The sequence below is a fragment of the Lithobates pipiens genome, unplaced genomic scaffold (genome assembly GCF_037356315.1).
Source record: "Lithobates pipiens isolate NorthernLeopardFrog02 unplaced genomic scaffold, aLitPip1_a1.2 Scaffold_1, whole genome shotgun sequence".
Classification (NCBI taxonomy): Eukaryota; Metazoa; Chordata; class Amphibia; order Anura; family Ranidae; genus Lithobates; species Lithobates pipiens.
This window is the reverse complement of record NW_027507685.1, coordinates 86,313,680-86,325,774: the sequence shown is the minus strand read 5'-3', so window position 1 is coordinate 86,325,774 and position 12,095 is coordinate 86,313,680. Positions and strand designations below refer to the sequence as shown.

The window sequence follows — 12,095 nt, the reverse complement described above, 5'->3', positions numbered from 1 at the left end:
CTCTCCTCCCCCCCCCCCTCACCTCACCCCCCCTCTCCTTCCCCTCTCAGTCTTCCCCGTCAGTGTCCCTTCCCCTACCCTTAATGGTCTCTGCCTTGGTACTGGGTTTTTACCGGGGTATCGAGGTTCTGATGAGAGCCGGAGATGGGGGAACTGAAGGGATCTAGGCTCCCAAACACGCTTCGGCATTGGAGGTGTTATGGATGGGCCATGTACAATGTTTTTTATGATCCTGTCTCTCCCGTGAACTCGGCAATATGTTTGATGTATGTTTCCCTTTTCCTCCCTCCCCTTTTCTTTTGTATCCCACTTCTATGTTGTATTACATGTCCATGCCCATGTTGGGCATTGTTTGAAAATTAATAAAATTTATATTTGAAAAAAAAAAGAAGCCTACAATAACTGGTATTCCCAGGTGGTCTCCCATCCAGGTACTAACCAGGCCCGACTCTTCTTAGCCTCCAAGATCAGACGAGATTGGGTGCTTTCAGAGTGATGTGGCCATAGGCAATCTCTACAGGCACTCTCAACCCTCTTGACAAATGCCAAGATGGTCACTTTGGGAAACAAGCGAAAAAAAAAACAGGTCAACGCCAACAACATAAAAAGAAGTCTACGACACCTGGTATTCCCAGGCGGTCTCCCATCCAGGTACTAACAAGGCCCGACTCTTCTTAGCCTCCATTATCAAATGAGATCGGATGCTTTCAGGGTGATGTGCCCGTAGGCAATCTCTTCAGGCACTTTCAACCCTCTTGACAAACGCCAAGATGGTCACCTTGGGAAACAAGCAAAAAAAATAAAAATAAGTCGGAAGCTAGAGACAATACGGCCCGAGTCCTCAATTTAATCCATGCGGCGCATGTACAGGGAAGGCCCTTGCTTATGTTGTCAACGGACGCGGAGAAGGCCTTTGACAGGGTGGCCTGGCACTTTATGCAGGCCACCCTGGAACATATAGGTCTTGGCCCCAACATGATGAGCTGGGTAATGTCGCTTTACTCCACGCCGTCGGCAGCGGTACGGGTGAACGAGTAGTGCTCGGACTCTTTCCCCATCACTAATGGGACGAGGCAGGGGTGCCCTCTGTCTCCCTTAATTTTTATTCTGACACTGGAACCACTTATGTGTCACGTTCGGAATGACCCGAATATTACTGGCATATCCAACCCTCGGCACACCACAAAATTGCGGCGTACGCTGACGATCTAATTTTTTCCGTCTCCAATCCACACATTTTGCTTCCCAATATACTTGCGTCTCTACAGCGATACGGCAGCCTATCAAACTATGAAATCAATTGCGCCAAGTTGTCTGTATTGAATATATCGGTCCCGGATGGTGAGGCCAAGAGGCTCCGCTCCGCTTTTCCATTCTACTGGGCTGAAAAATCTATACGTTACCTGGGCGTTGACATCGCAGCGGATTTAGCGCAATTGTACCCGCTTAATTTTGTCCCTCTCCTGGATAGACTGAAATCTGATTTGGGAAACTGGCATGCTTTAACACTGACCTGGTTCGGGCGCTGTAATGCATTCAAAATGACGGCCCTCCTGCGGATCTTATACATGTTCCAGACATTACCGATCCGGTTACCCCCAATTTTTTTCAGACAACTGCAGGTGCTGCTCCGGGACTTTATTTGGGCGCGCAAACCGCCCAGAGCCCATTTGCAATTGCTTGCCAGACCAAAGGACAAGGGGGGTCTGGGTCTCCCAGATCTCAGACAATACTACAGAGTGACTCTGCTAGCGAGAGTCGTTGATTGGCATTGTAATGGCCCACACAAGCAGTGGGTGGAGATGGAGATTGAGGATGGATCCATTCCCCTATTGACCTTCCCGTGGCTCCTGTCCTCCCTACCAAAAGACCTCAGAGGTCACCCCGTAGTGGGAGCTACGTTGGCTGTTGTGCGGAGGTTGTTCCGCTGCACACACATTGCTCCCCTGCCATCACCAATGACTCCGGTTATAGGTAATCCAGACTTCCCACCGGGATTTACCAACAAGAAACTGCGACAGTTGACAGTGGTGGGGAAACAGCGTCTGGGAGAGGTGTGGCCCTCGGGAGGGCTCCCGACCACGCAAACTGTCGCCGAGCTTTCTGACCCTCCGCTTGACTTGTTTAGTGCTTATCAACTTCGTCACTTTCTTCTGCCCATACAAAGGGCCCCCTACACTCCTAGAGACCTGACGCCCTATGAATCCATCTGTCACAAAAGGGAACCTGTGCGACACACCCTCTCCCTCCTGTACAACCTATTGAGTAGTCAGGAGGAGGAGTCGACCCCCACCATTTATCCACAAATGGGAGAGGGACTTAGGCATCACATTTACCCCACAACAGATAGGGAAGATCCTGACCTTAGTACATAAAGCTTCCATCGCAAACCAATATCAAGAATCAGGATACAAGATAGTCTCACGCTGGTATAGAGTCCCATACCTTCTGAATAAAATGGATAGATTGATCCGGATGTTTGTTGGAGGTGAAATTCAGATACGGGGACCATGGGACACCTTTTCTGGGCATGCCCGGCCTTGAGGATCTTTGGGTTCCCAGCAGCATGCCTTCTACACTTGACCCAACAGCCTGTTCGAAAATACAAAAAAACCCTCACGATGCAACTCCTGAATGCCACCTGGGCCTGCATTCCCGCACTGTGGAGGCAGCCTGAGCCCCCATCCAAGGTGCTGTGGTATTCCAAAGTCAATCATATTCTCCGGATGGAAGAATTGACCGCCACCCTTCACAACACTGAAGAGGCATTTAGTGTTACATGGAGGCCGTGGAGGTATTTTACTGGTACTCGAGACTACATTCGGGAGGTGAGCAGTGCCTCTGTCCCAGAAAACAACTGAACATCTAATGTTTACCTACGTAGGCCATGTCTGCCCTGGGTGGCATTCCCCCCCCCCTCCCTTTTTTCTTTATTTTTCTTTTTTTCCCCACCGCCATCCCCCCACCACCTCTCTCTCCGTCTTTGCACTCTCTTCTTCCCCCGTCCTCCCTTTTGACTATGCCTTGTCTCCTTACTAGCCTTCAGGACCCAGAAGAACCCCAGGGTTCTGGACATGACCGGCTCTGGAAAACCCAGGCGGTCTCCCATCCAGGTACAAACCAGGCCCAACCCTGCTTAGCCTCTGAGACCAAACGAGATTGGGCGCTTTCAGGGTGTTGTGCCCGTAGGAAATTTCTTTGTGCACTCTCAACCCTCTTGACAAATGCCAAGATGGTCACCTTGGGAAACAAGGGAAAAAAAACAGGTGTAACACAGTCTCTCTCTCTGTATACCCTAGCCTCCATCTCTGCATACCCAGGACGGTCTTCTATATAATCTAGCCTATCTATATACACTAGCCTGTGTTTTGTACACTTTAGCCTCTCTGTATAAACTAGCCGGTCTTCTGCATACACGAGTCTCTCTGTATACCCTTGGATGTCTTTTGTATACACTAGCTGCTCTTTATACATTAGCTCTCTGTATACCCAAGCCTCTCTGTATACACTAGTCCGTCTGTATACACTAGCAAGTCTGCATACACCAGCCTCTCTGTGTAACCCAGCCTCTCTCTCTGCATACCCAAGATGTTCTTCTCTATAATCTAGCCTATTTGTATACACTAGCCTGTCTTTTGCACACATTAGCCTCCCTATATAAACTAGCCGGTCTTCTGTATACACTAGTCCGTCTGTATACACTAGCAAGTATGCATACTTTAGCCTCTCTCTCTGTATACCCTAGCCTCCATCTCTGCATACCCAGGACGTTCTTCTGTATAATCTAGCCTATCTGTATACACTAGTGTATACAGACAGACTAGTGTATACAGAGGACCGGCTAATGTGTACAAAAGGCTAATGTATACAGATAGGCTAGATTATACAGAAGAACGTCCTGGGTATGCAGAGCGCTCAGCTTCAAGGTATGGCCAACGTGAGTAATATAAGGGACACTCCTCACCCCCGCCCCCACCTACCAGATCTGACTTTCATCCCCTTGCCCTCTCTGCCCCGGTCATCTGGTGGCAGTTTTATGCACTCCCTGGCCCCCACCCATTCATAATCCTTACCGACCTTTCCTTCCGATGCTCACAGGAACACACTGGATGGCTTGTCTAATTAACCAACTTGTACAAGACACCGCTATCCTCCTGTCTGACACCGGTCCCCCCTTGGAGGCTTTACCCCTCACTGTTTGGGTGGTCCCTTCCTCTCCCTGGATGCTCCACATATACCACAACGACATTGTCAGAGGGGCACCACTTGACAGGACACGGGGCTGTCATGCCGGTAGCATCTCCCATTGGAGGAAGGGATGATGGCCCCAACCCCTTGGCAGCAGGTTCTTTCATGTACAGACCAGGGCGGCTCATCTTCCCTTCTGGAGTCTTGACCTTAGATGGGGGAGTTGCACTTTGGGGGGTCTGAGTGATACCTAGTGCGCTGTACTGGAAGGGCTTGACATTCCCGCATATGTGTCCCCTCCCCCTGGTTGCGGCCCTCGTCCCCCCCTCTGGCTCCCATCTACTCTTTGCCGACATTGCCTTCTGCAGCTTTCGGGGACCCTGGATGACTTATTTATTGAGCCTATTGGTACGAGACACTGCTTCCCTCCAGGATGACTCTGGACCCCCCATGGAGGATTTACCCCTTACTGTTTGGGCGGTCCCAGCCTCCCTCTGGATGCTCTACACAGCCCCCGATGGCGATGCAGGAGAGACACTAATTGGCGGGCCCCAGGACTGCTGCTCGGGTGAAGTCTCCCGTTGGATGGAGGGATGGTGGCCCCAGCCCTTGCCTGACGGATTTTCCATGCACCGACCAGGGCTGCTCCTCTTTCATCTTGATGTGGTGACCATGGAGGGGAGGAGTTGAAATTTATGGGGTCCGGGTGTTTGCTGGTGGGAGTGCGCTAAAGGACAAAGGACATTTCCGCATGTTTGTCCCCTCTCCCCTGTTTCCCCCCTCCCTTCCCCCCCTTCCCACCCTTCCCTTCCCTCCTTTACCTCCCCTTTTTCCCCTTCCACTCCCCCTTTCCCCCCTTCCCTGCCCCTTTTCCCCCGGGGCGTGGACGGGGGAGAGGGGTAAGGAGAGGACAATCTGCCAAAGGGAGAAATGCATTTGTTCGGGGACTGCATGTACTTTAGGGGTATGGGAGGGGGGGTGGTGGATCCCATTCTGTGATGCCTTTTCTGTTGTGACGGGCTCCCTCGTGCATGCCTACGTTTAGGGCGAGCTGAGGAGACCCCTCAGTGCTGACAGTTATATGCTCTACCTCTGTTTTGGTTATACTATTGTTTTTTGGTTCTATGATGTTACTGATTGTCTTTTATTTGCATACCGGTATCAGACGTGACATTTACCACTGCCGGGACTGGGGGGACTAGGGTTCGGGGGCTCCCTCTCTGACCTGTCTACCCACCAACCCAAGTAGGACAGCGCTTTAAACCCAGTGTACATCTGGTAAGCGCTATAGCATAATTGTGCTGTTTTAGTATACCCTTCCTGTACTGTGGAGTGCGGACAACCCTTAATTTCCCTCTCCCCCTGGGGTTGAGGTGCCCGGCCTCTTTTTCCCTTTACCTTTCCTTCCATTTGCCCTTCCTTTCTCCCCCTTAGTTCCCGCCATGCATTACCTACCCAAAACCTACCTTGGTTCAACTTTCTTTGCTTTTCTCTGACGTCCCCCTCCCCCTCCCCGAGGAGCGATGGCAGACTCAGTCAAGGTCACTTCTCTAAATGTTAAGGGACTGAACTCCCCTGAAAAATGGTGGATTCTCCTGTGAGAACTGAAGACTTCCTGTACTGATGTGGCCTTTATACAAGAAACACATTTTAAAAATACTAGCCTCCCCTTTCTATGGTCGAGATCCTTCCCTAAGGTCTACCACTCTGCTAACCCCTCCTCTAAGACCAAGGGATTCTCCATTCTGATCTCTAGCAGGCTCCCCTGGGTTCTCCTTGACATCGGGAATGGGACCAGACAAGGTTGCCCCCTGTCGCCCCTATTATTCGCACTGTCATTGGAACCCTTTCTCTCCACAATTCGACAAAACTCAGACATAACGGGACTCCAAATGAGTACTATTGAGTGCAAGATATCTGCCTATGCGGATGACATGCTGTTCTCGCTGACGAATCCCAGAGTTTCCTTGCCAAATCTCCTTCGGGAATTCCAGATATACAGGATACTTCTTGAAATCAAAGGCCATGGGGGTTACAGTCCCCCGCAAACTTTAATAGACTTGCAGTCCAATTTTCGATTTAAATAGAGCCATACAGCCCTTAAGTACTTAGGTACTTACATTCCACAGGACATCGCGCGTACGTTTATGTTGAACTTCCCCCACCCCTTGTCACTAAGATCCGCAGTTTTCTTCACGGGTGGCATTCTGGCCTCCATTCCTGGTTCAGGAGATGCAATCTCATTAAAATGAACATACTCCCTAAATTTACTTATCTTTTCCAAGCTCTCCCGATCCAGATTCCAGTCCCGTTTTTTAAGCAAGCGCAATCCTTGCTCACTCAATTTAACTGGGCCCACAAAAATCCCAGACTTAAGCGGTCACAGCTGACATTGTCTAAACAACAGGGAGGGTTGGATCTCCCTGACTTGCGACGCTACTACCTGGCCTCCCATCTGGGGCATGTATTGGACTGGAATCGAAACAAACTTTCTAAGCTCACTCCTGAATTCCGCTAAGAAGCGCCATGTGGTGCTATAAGTATTTACCCACAGAATTTATGTCACATCCCACTATAGGGGCTTAGTTGAAAGTCAGTCACCTGATTGCTACCCAAAACACACTCACGTCTTTGACTATTCCCTATACGTGGCCATCCAACCTTTGAACTGGGGACCCACTTAGAAATTCCAACCTAGACAATGCGTCTAAATTCGTCATTGATGGAAAATGGCCTTCTTTCTCAACCCTAACAGATCCGACAGGGCTTTTCCAACTGCCTTTTTGGAGAGCGGCGCAACTACATCATTTTCTCCATTCCATCCCCAATCCTCAAACGTTCGCCCGCCCTCAGACGGAGTTTGAGACTCTATGCAGGAGCGAAGGCCCTTTGGCCCACATTCTCTCTCAAACAGATTACCCACACTTAACCTGTCTGTCCAACTGGGAAAAGGACCTTAATTGCTCATTTTCCCCAGCACAGAGACAACGCATTATCACTTTGGCTCTCAAAATGTCGCTGTGCACGAAGATACAGGAGACGAATTTTAAACTTCTCACCAAGTGGTATTTGACACCATCAAAGCTGCAGAAATGTTTCCCCTCTTCCTCGAACATATGCTGGAGGTGTGGAGAAGAAGAGGGCACGTTGCTGCCCATTTTTTGGTCCTGCCCCAGCTTGGTGGACTTCTGGACAGAGATCCGATGCATAACACAAAAATTCACAGACTTCTCCATCCAGGAAGAGGCTGCATTCTTTCTCTTGCACCATTCACAGATTCCCATTAAGAAGTACAAAAAAATCAATTTTACGGCATGTGATAAATGCGGCGAAATCCTGCATCCCTCTCTATTGGAAAAAATGTTCCCCCCTTTCAATACTCACTGGCTTAGGAAAATAGAGGACATTAAAAAAAATGGAGGACTTGATCCTCACATCACAAGGTAAACAAGAATTTTTTAAACAAACCTGAGACATCTGGAATACCTTTATATTCTCGCTGGAAGGATGTCGCCTGCTATCGCCTTAGTGCTCTGAGCTTTCCTTGACTGGCCCCTTGGACAGTGGCTACCATCGTGTCTCGCCCCTCTTCTCCTTTCCTGATCTTTCAACCCTTCTCTTTTCTGCCTTCCTCCCCTATCTCTCACCCCCTCCACCCCCTCTCTCTTTTGGAAAAAGTGGAAAATTGGGAATGACGGCCCCACACCCCCCTCTGGATGGATTATGCCGGAGGGACCTGGGGTTTGTGTGACCCTGGATCTTGGTACAGTACTTTATCCATGCCTCGAATCATTGTGATTGATGGAAGGCAGACTCACAGTTGCGAATATACCTGTATCAAGTATTGTTCAGCTGGTTTTTGCTCTGTATTTCTCTGTTGCATTAAGCGAACTCTTTGGGCACTCTCAACCCTCTTGACAAATGCCAAGATTGGGAAACAAGCGAAAAAAAAAAAAATGAATCAACGCCAACAACATAAAAAGAAGCCTACAATAACTGGTATTCCCAGGTGGTCTCCCATCCAGGTACTAACCAGGCCTGACTCTTCTTAGCCTCCAAGATCAGACGAGATTGGGTGCTTTCAGAGTGCTCGGACTCTTTCCCCATCACTAATGGGACGAGGCAGGGGTGCCCGCTAAAGGACAAAGGACATTTCCGCATGTTTGTCCCCTCTCCCCTGTTTCCCCCCTCCCTTCCCCCCCTTCCCACCCTTCCCTTCCCTCCTTTACCTCCCCCTTTCCCCCCTTCCACTCCCCCTTTCCCCCCTTCCCTGCCCCTTTTCCCCCCGGGGCGTGGACGGGGGAGAGGGGGTAAGGAGAGGACAATCTGCCAAAGGGAGAAATGCATTTGTTCGGGGACTGCATGTACTTTAGGGGTATGGGAGGGGGGGTGGTGGATCCCATTCTGTGATGCCTTTTCTGTTGTGACGGGCTCCCTCATGCATGCCTACGTTTTGTGCCTACGGACACAACACCATGAAAGCGCCCAATCTCGTTTGGTCTCAGAGGCTAAGCAGGGTTGGACCTGGTTTGTACCTGGATGGGAGACCGCCTGGGTTTTCCAAATGCCGCAGGCTTCTTTTTATGTTGTTGGCGTTGACTTGTTTTTTTTGTTAGTTTCCCAAGGTGACCATATTGGCGTTTGTCAAGAGTGTTGAGCGTGCATTTGATCTCAGAGGCTAAGCAGGGTTGGGACCTGGATGGGAGACCGCCTGGGATTTCTCGATGCCATAGGCTTTAGTTTTAAGTTTAGTTTGTGGTGTGCCGAGGGTTTGGCTATGCCAGTAATATTCGGGTCATTTTGAACGTGACACATAAGTGGTTCCAGTGTCAGAATAAAAATTAGGGGAGACAGAGGGCACCCCTGCCTCGTCCCATTAGTGATGGGGAAAGAGTCCGAGCATCACTCGTTCACCCGTACCGCTGCCGACGGCGTGGAGTAAAGCGACATTACCCAGCTCATCATGTTGGGGCCAAGACCTATATGTTCCAGGCTGCATAAAGTGCCAGGCCACCCTGTCAAAGGCCTTCTCCGCGTCCGTTGACAACATAAGCAAGGGCCTTCCCTGTACATGCGCCGTATGGATTAAATTGAGGACTCGGGCCGTATTGTCTCTAGCTTCCGAATTTTATTTTTTTTGCTTGTTTCCCAAGGTGACCATCTTGGCGTTTGTCAAGAGGGTTGAAAGTGCCTGAAGAGATTGCCTACGGGCACATCACCCTGAAAGCACCCGATCTCATTTGATGTTGGAGGCTAAGAAGAGTCGGGCCTTGTTAGTACCTGGATGGGAGACCGCCTGGGAATACCAGGTGTCATAGACTTCTTTTTATGTTGTTGGCGTTGACCTGTTTTTTTTTTGCTTGTTTCCCAAAGTGACCATCTTGGTGTTTGTCAAGAGGGTTGAGAGTGCCTGTAGAGATTGCCTATGGCCACATCACTCTGAAAGCACCCAATCTCGTCTGATCTTGGAGGCTGAGAAGAGTCGGGCCTGGTTAGTACCTGGATGGGAGACCACCTGGGAATACCAGTTATTGTAGGCTTCTTTTTATGTTGTTGGCGTTGATTTGCTTTTTTTTTGCTTGTTTCTCAAGGTGACCATCTTGGCATTTGTCAAGAGGGTTGAGAGTGCCCAAAGAGATCGCTTACAGCAGCATCACCCTGAAAGAGCCCTATCTCTTCTCTTCTCTGAGGCTAAGAAGGGTTGGGCCTAGTTAGTACCTGGATGGGAGATGGTGTTGGAATACCAGGTGCCGTATTCTTCTTTTTATGTTGTTGACATTGACCTGTTTTTTTTCGTTTGTATCTCAAGGTGACTATCATGGCATTTGTCAAGAGGGTGCCCAAAGAGATTGCCTATGGACACAGAACCCTGAAAGCGCCCGATCTCCTCTGATCTCAGAAGCTAAACAGGGTTGGGCCTTGCTAGTACCTGGATTGGAGACCAACTGGGAATACTAGGTGCTGTAGGCTTCCTTTTATGTTGTTGGCCTTGACCTGGTTTTTTTTTCACTTGTTTCCCAAGGTGACCATCTTGGCGTTTGTCAAGAGGGTTGAAAGTGCCTGAAGAGATTGCCTATGGGCACATCACCCTGAAAGCACCCGATCTCGTTTGATGTTGGAGGCTAAGAAGAGTCAGGCCTTGTTAGTACCTGGATGGGAGACCGCCTGGGAATACCAGGTGTCGTAGACTTCTTTTTATGTTGTTTGCGTTGACCTGTTTTTTTTTCGCTTGTTTCCCAAAGTGACCATCTTGGTGTTTGTCAAGAGGGTTGAGAGTGCCTGAAGAGATTGCCTGAAGAGATTGCCTATGGCCACATCACTCTGAAAGCACCCAATCTCGTCTGATCTCGGATGCTAAACAGTGTCAGGCCTGGTTAGTACCTGGATGGGAGACCGCCTGGGAATACCAGGTGCCATAGGCTTCTTTTTTTTATTTTTTTTTATTTAGTAGTATGCGACATACAATGCAAAGGCAACTTCACAGAATGTGTGATACAAATAGTTACAAACAAACGATCATATTGCATGGATATCAGAGCCAATGGTAAGAAGTCCGAGGAGAATAGGACGTGTACAGCTTTGCGGTCATATCAAGATGAGATTAAAGCTCCATCTCGTTGGGATCCTCTACCACTTAAAATATTATTGATACTAGCCCTGCTACCCTCGAAGAGTTTAGATATCCATAGATAGGGGAAGAGTATTGTGTAGTAGTCAAATGGGGTCGGAACATACCATTTTCTTTTCCCTTTTTTGAGTTAAAGGGGAAATAGTAGAACTGAAAGGAGGGAGAAGGGGAAAGAGAAGATTGGAGAAGGAAATGGCAGAAAAGGAAAAGAAGGGGTAAGGGGGTGTCGTGGGTAGAGTGGATAGGATGGGGTCCCCTCCCAGGGAGCAAGAGACGCCCTCGGCTCACTAGCTCATCAGCTGTCCAACGTTTGGAACAGCGATCTCCAACGATCACCATGAGCTTACTATGTCTCGCGGAGGTATTCTTCCGAAAAGCGAAACTGGGTCCAGTAGAACCATCTGTTCCCATGCTCCTCCGTTTTATCCCTCATTGTGGCAGTCAGGTCTTCCATTCGTTCAATATCATTTACCCTTGTGAACCACTGGGTCACCATTGGAGCAGATTGCTCTTTCCACTGACTTGGGATGCAGGCCCTAGCTGCATTGAGGAGATGTTTAAGTAAGGACTTATGATAACGCTTTCTCGACATAGGAGTTAGATTGAGAAGAACTGCTGCGGGATCATTGGCTAAGGAAATGTCTGTGAACTTGTGGATGAGTCTCAGGACAGGCTGCCAGAATGTTTGTAATTTAGGGCATTCCCAGAAAATGTGGAGAATGGTGCCAGCCTGTTGCCCACAGCGACAGCAGCGGTCAGATTGACCGGGGAATATTTTGGCCAACACCACCGGTGTACGATACCAGCGTGTGATCAGCTTATATGAGATCTCCTGATATACTGCAGAGTGACGACTTATGGGCGAAAAAGAGTATTCTGTCCTTCTGTGGTTTGGAGAATGTAGTTTGTAAGTCCCTTTTCCATTTAGCTAGGAAGGGTGGATCTGTGGAGGATTGTGCGTCTGTCAGGATTTGGTAGGACCTAGAGAGGGAACCACGAATTGGGCCATCATCCAGGCAAAGTTCCTCTAAGGGGTGGAATTGTCTAGAGAAGAACGAATGGTTAGGTAGTGATCCGAGGAAATGGATTAGCTGTCTAGCTCTCCAGCTATCCAATGCAACAGGTACTTGCTCTAGCAGTATGGTCCCCATGGGAATCAAGCCCGTGGGTCCAAGAAATAGAGCTGCTCTCAGAAGCCCTTTCGGGGCTTGCCTGGTAAAGGCCTGATCAGACAGGCCCGGAGGGAATCTAGGATGTCCAATAATTGGGGTCATAGGAG

General features: G+C 49.3%; 5 pseudogenes; 4 read left to right on the top strand and 1 right to left on the bottom strand.

The window, feature by feature from the left end:
* Positions 1–390: 390 nt before the first annotated feature.
* Positions 391–509, bottom strand: LOC143989036 (5S ribosomal RNA; annotated as a pseudogene).
* An 8,881-nt stretch (positions 510–9,390) lies between these two features.
* LOC143989222 (5S ribosomal RNA) lies at positions 9,391–9,509 on the top strand (annotated as a pseudogene).
* Positions 9,510–9,609: 100 nt separating this feature from the next.
* LOC143989389 (5S ribosomal RNA) lies at positions 9,610–9,728 on the top strand (annotated as a pseudogene).
* A 311-nt stretch (positions 9,729–10,039) lies between these two features.
* LOC143989164 (5S ribosomal RNA) lies at positions 10,040–10,158 on the top strand (annotated as a pseudogene).
* A 333-nt stretch (positions 10,159–10,491) lies between these two features.
* LOC143989394 (5S ribosomal RNA) lies at positions 10,492–10,610 on the top strand (annotated as a pseudogene).
* Positions 10,611–12,095: the final 1,485 nt, after the last annotated feature.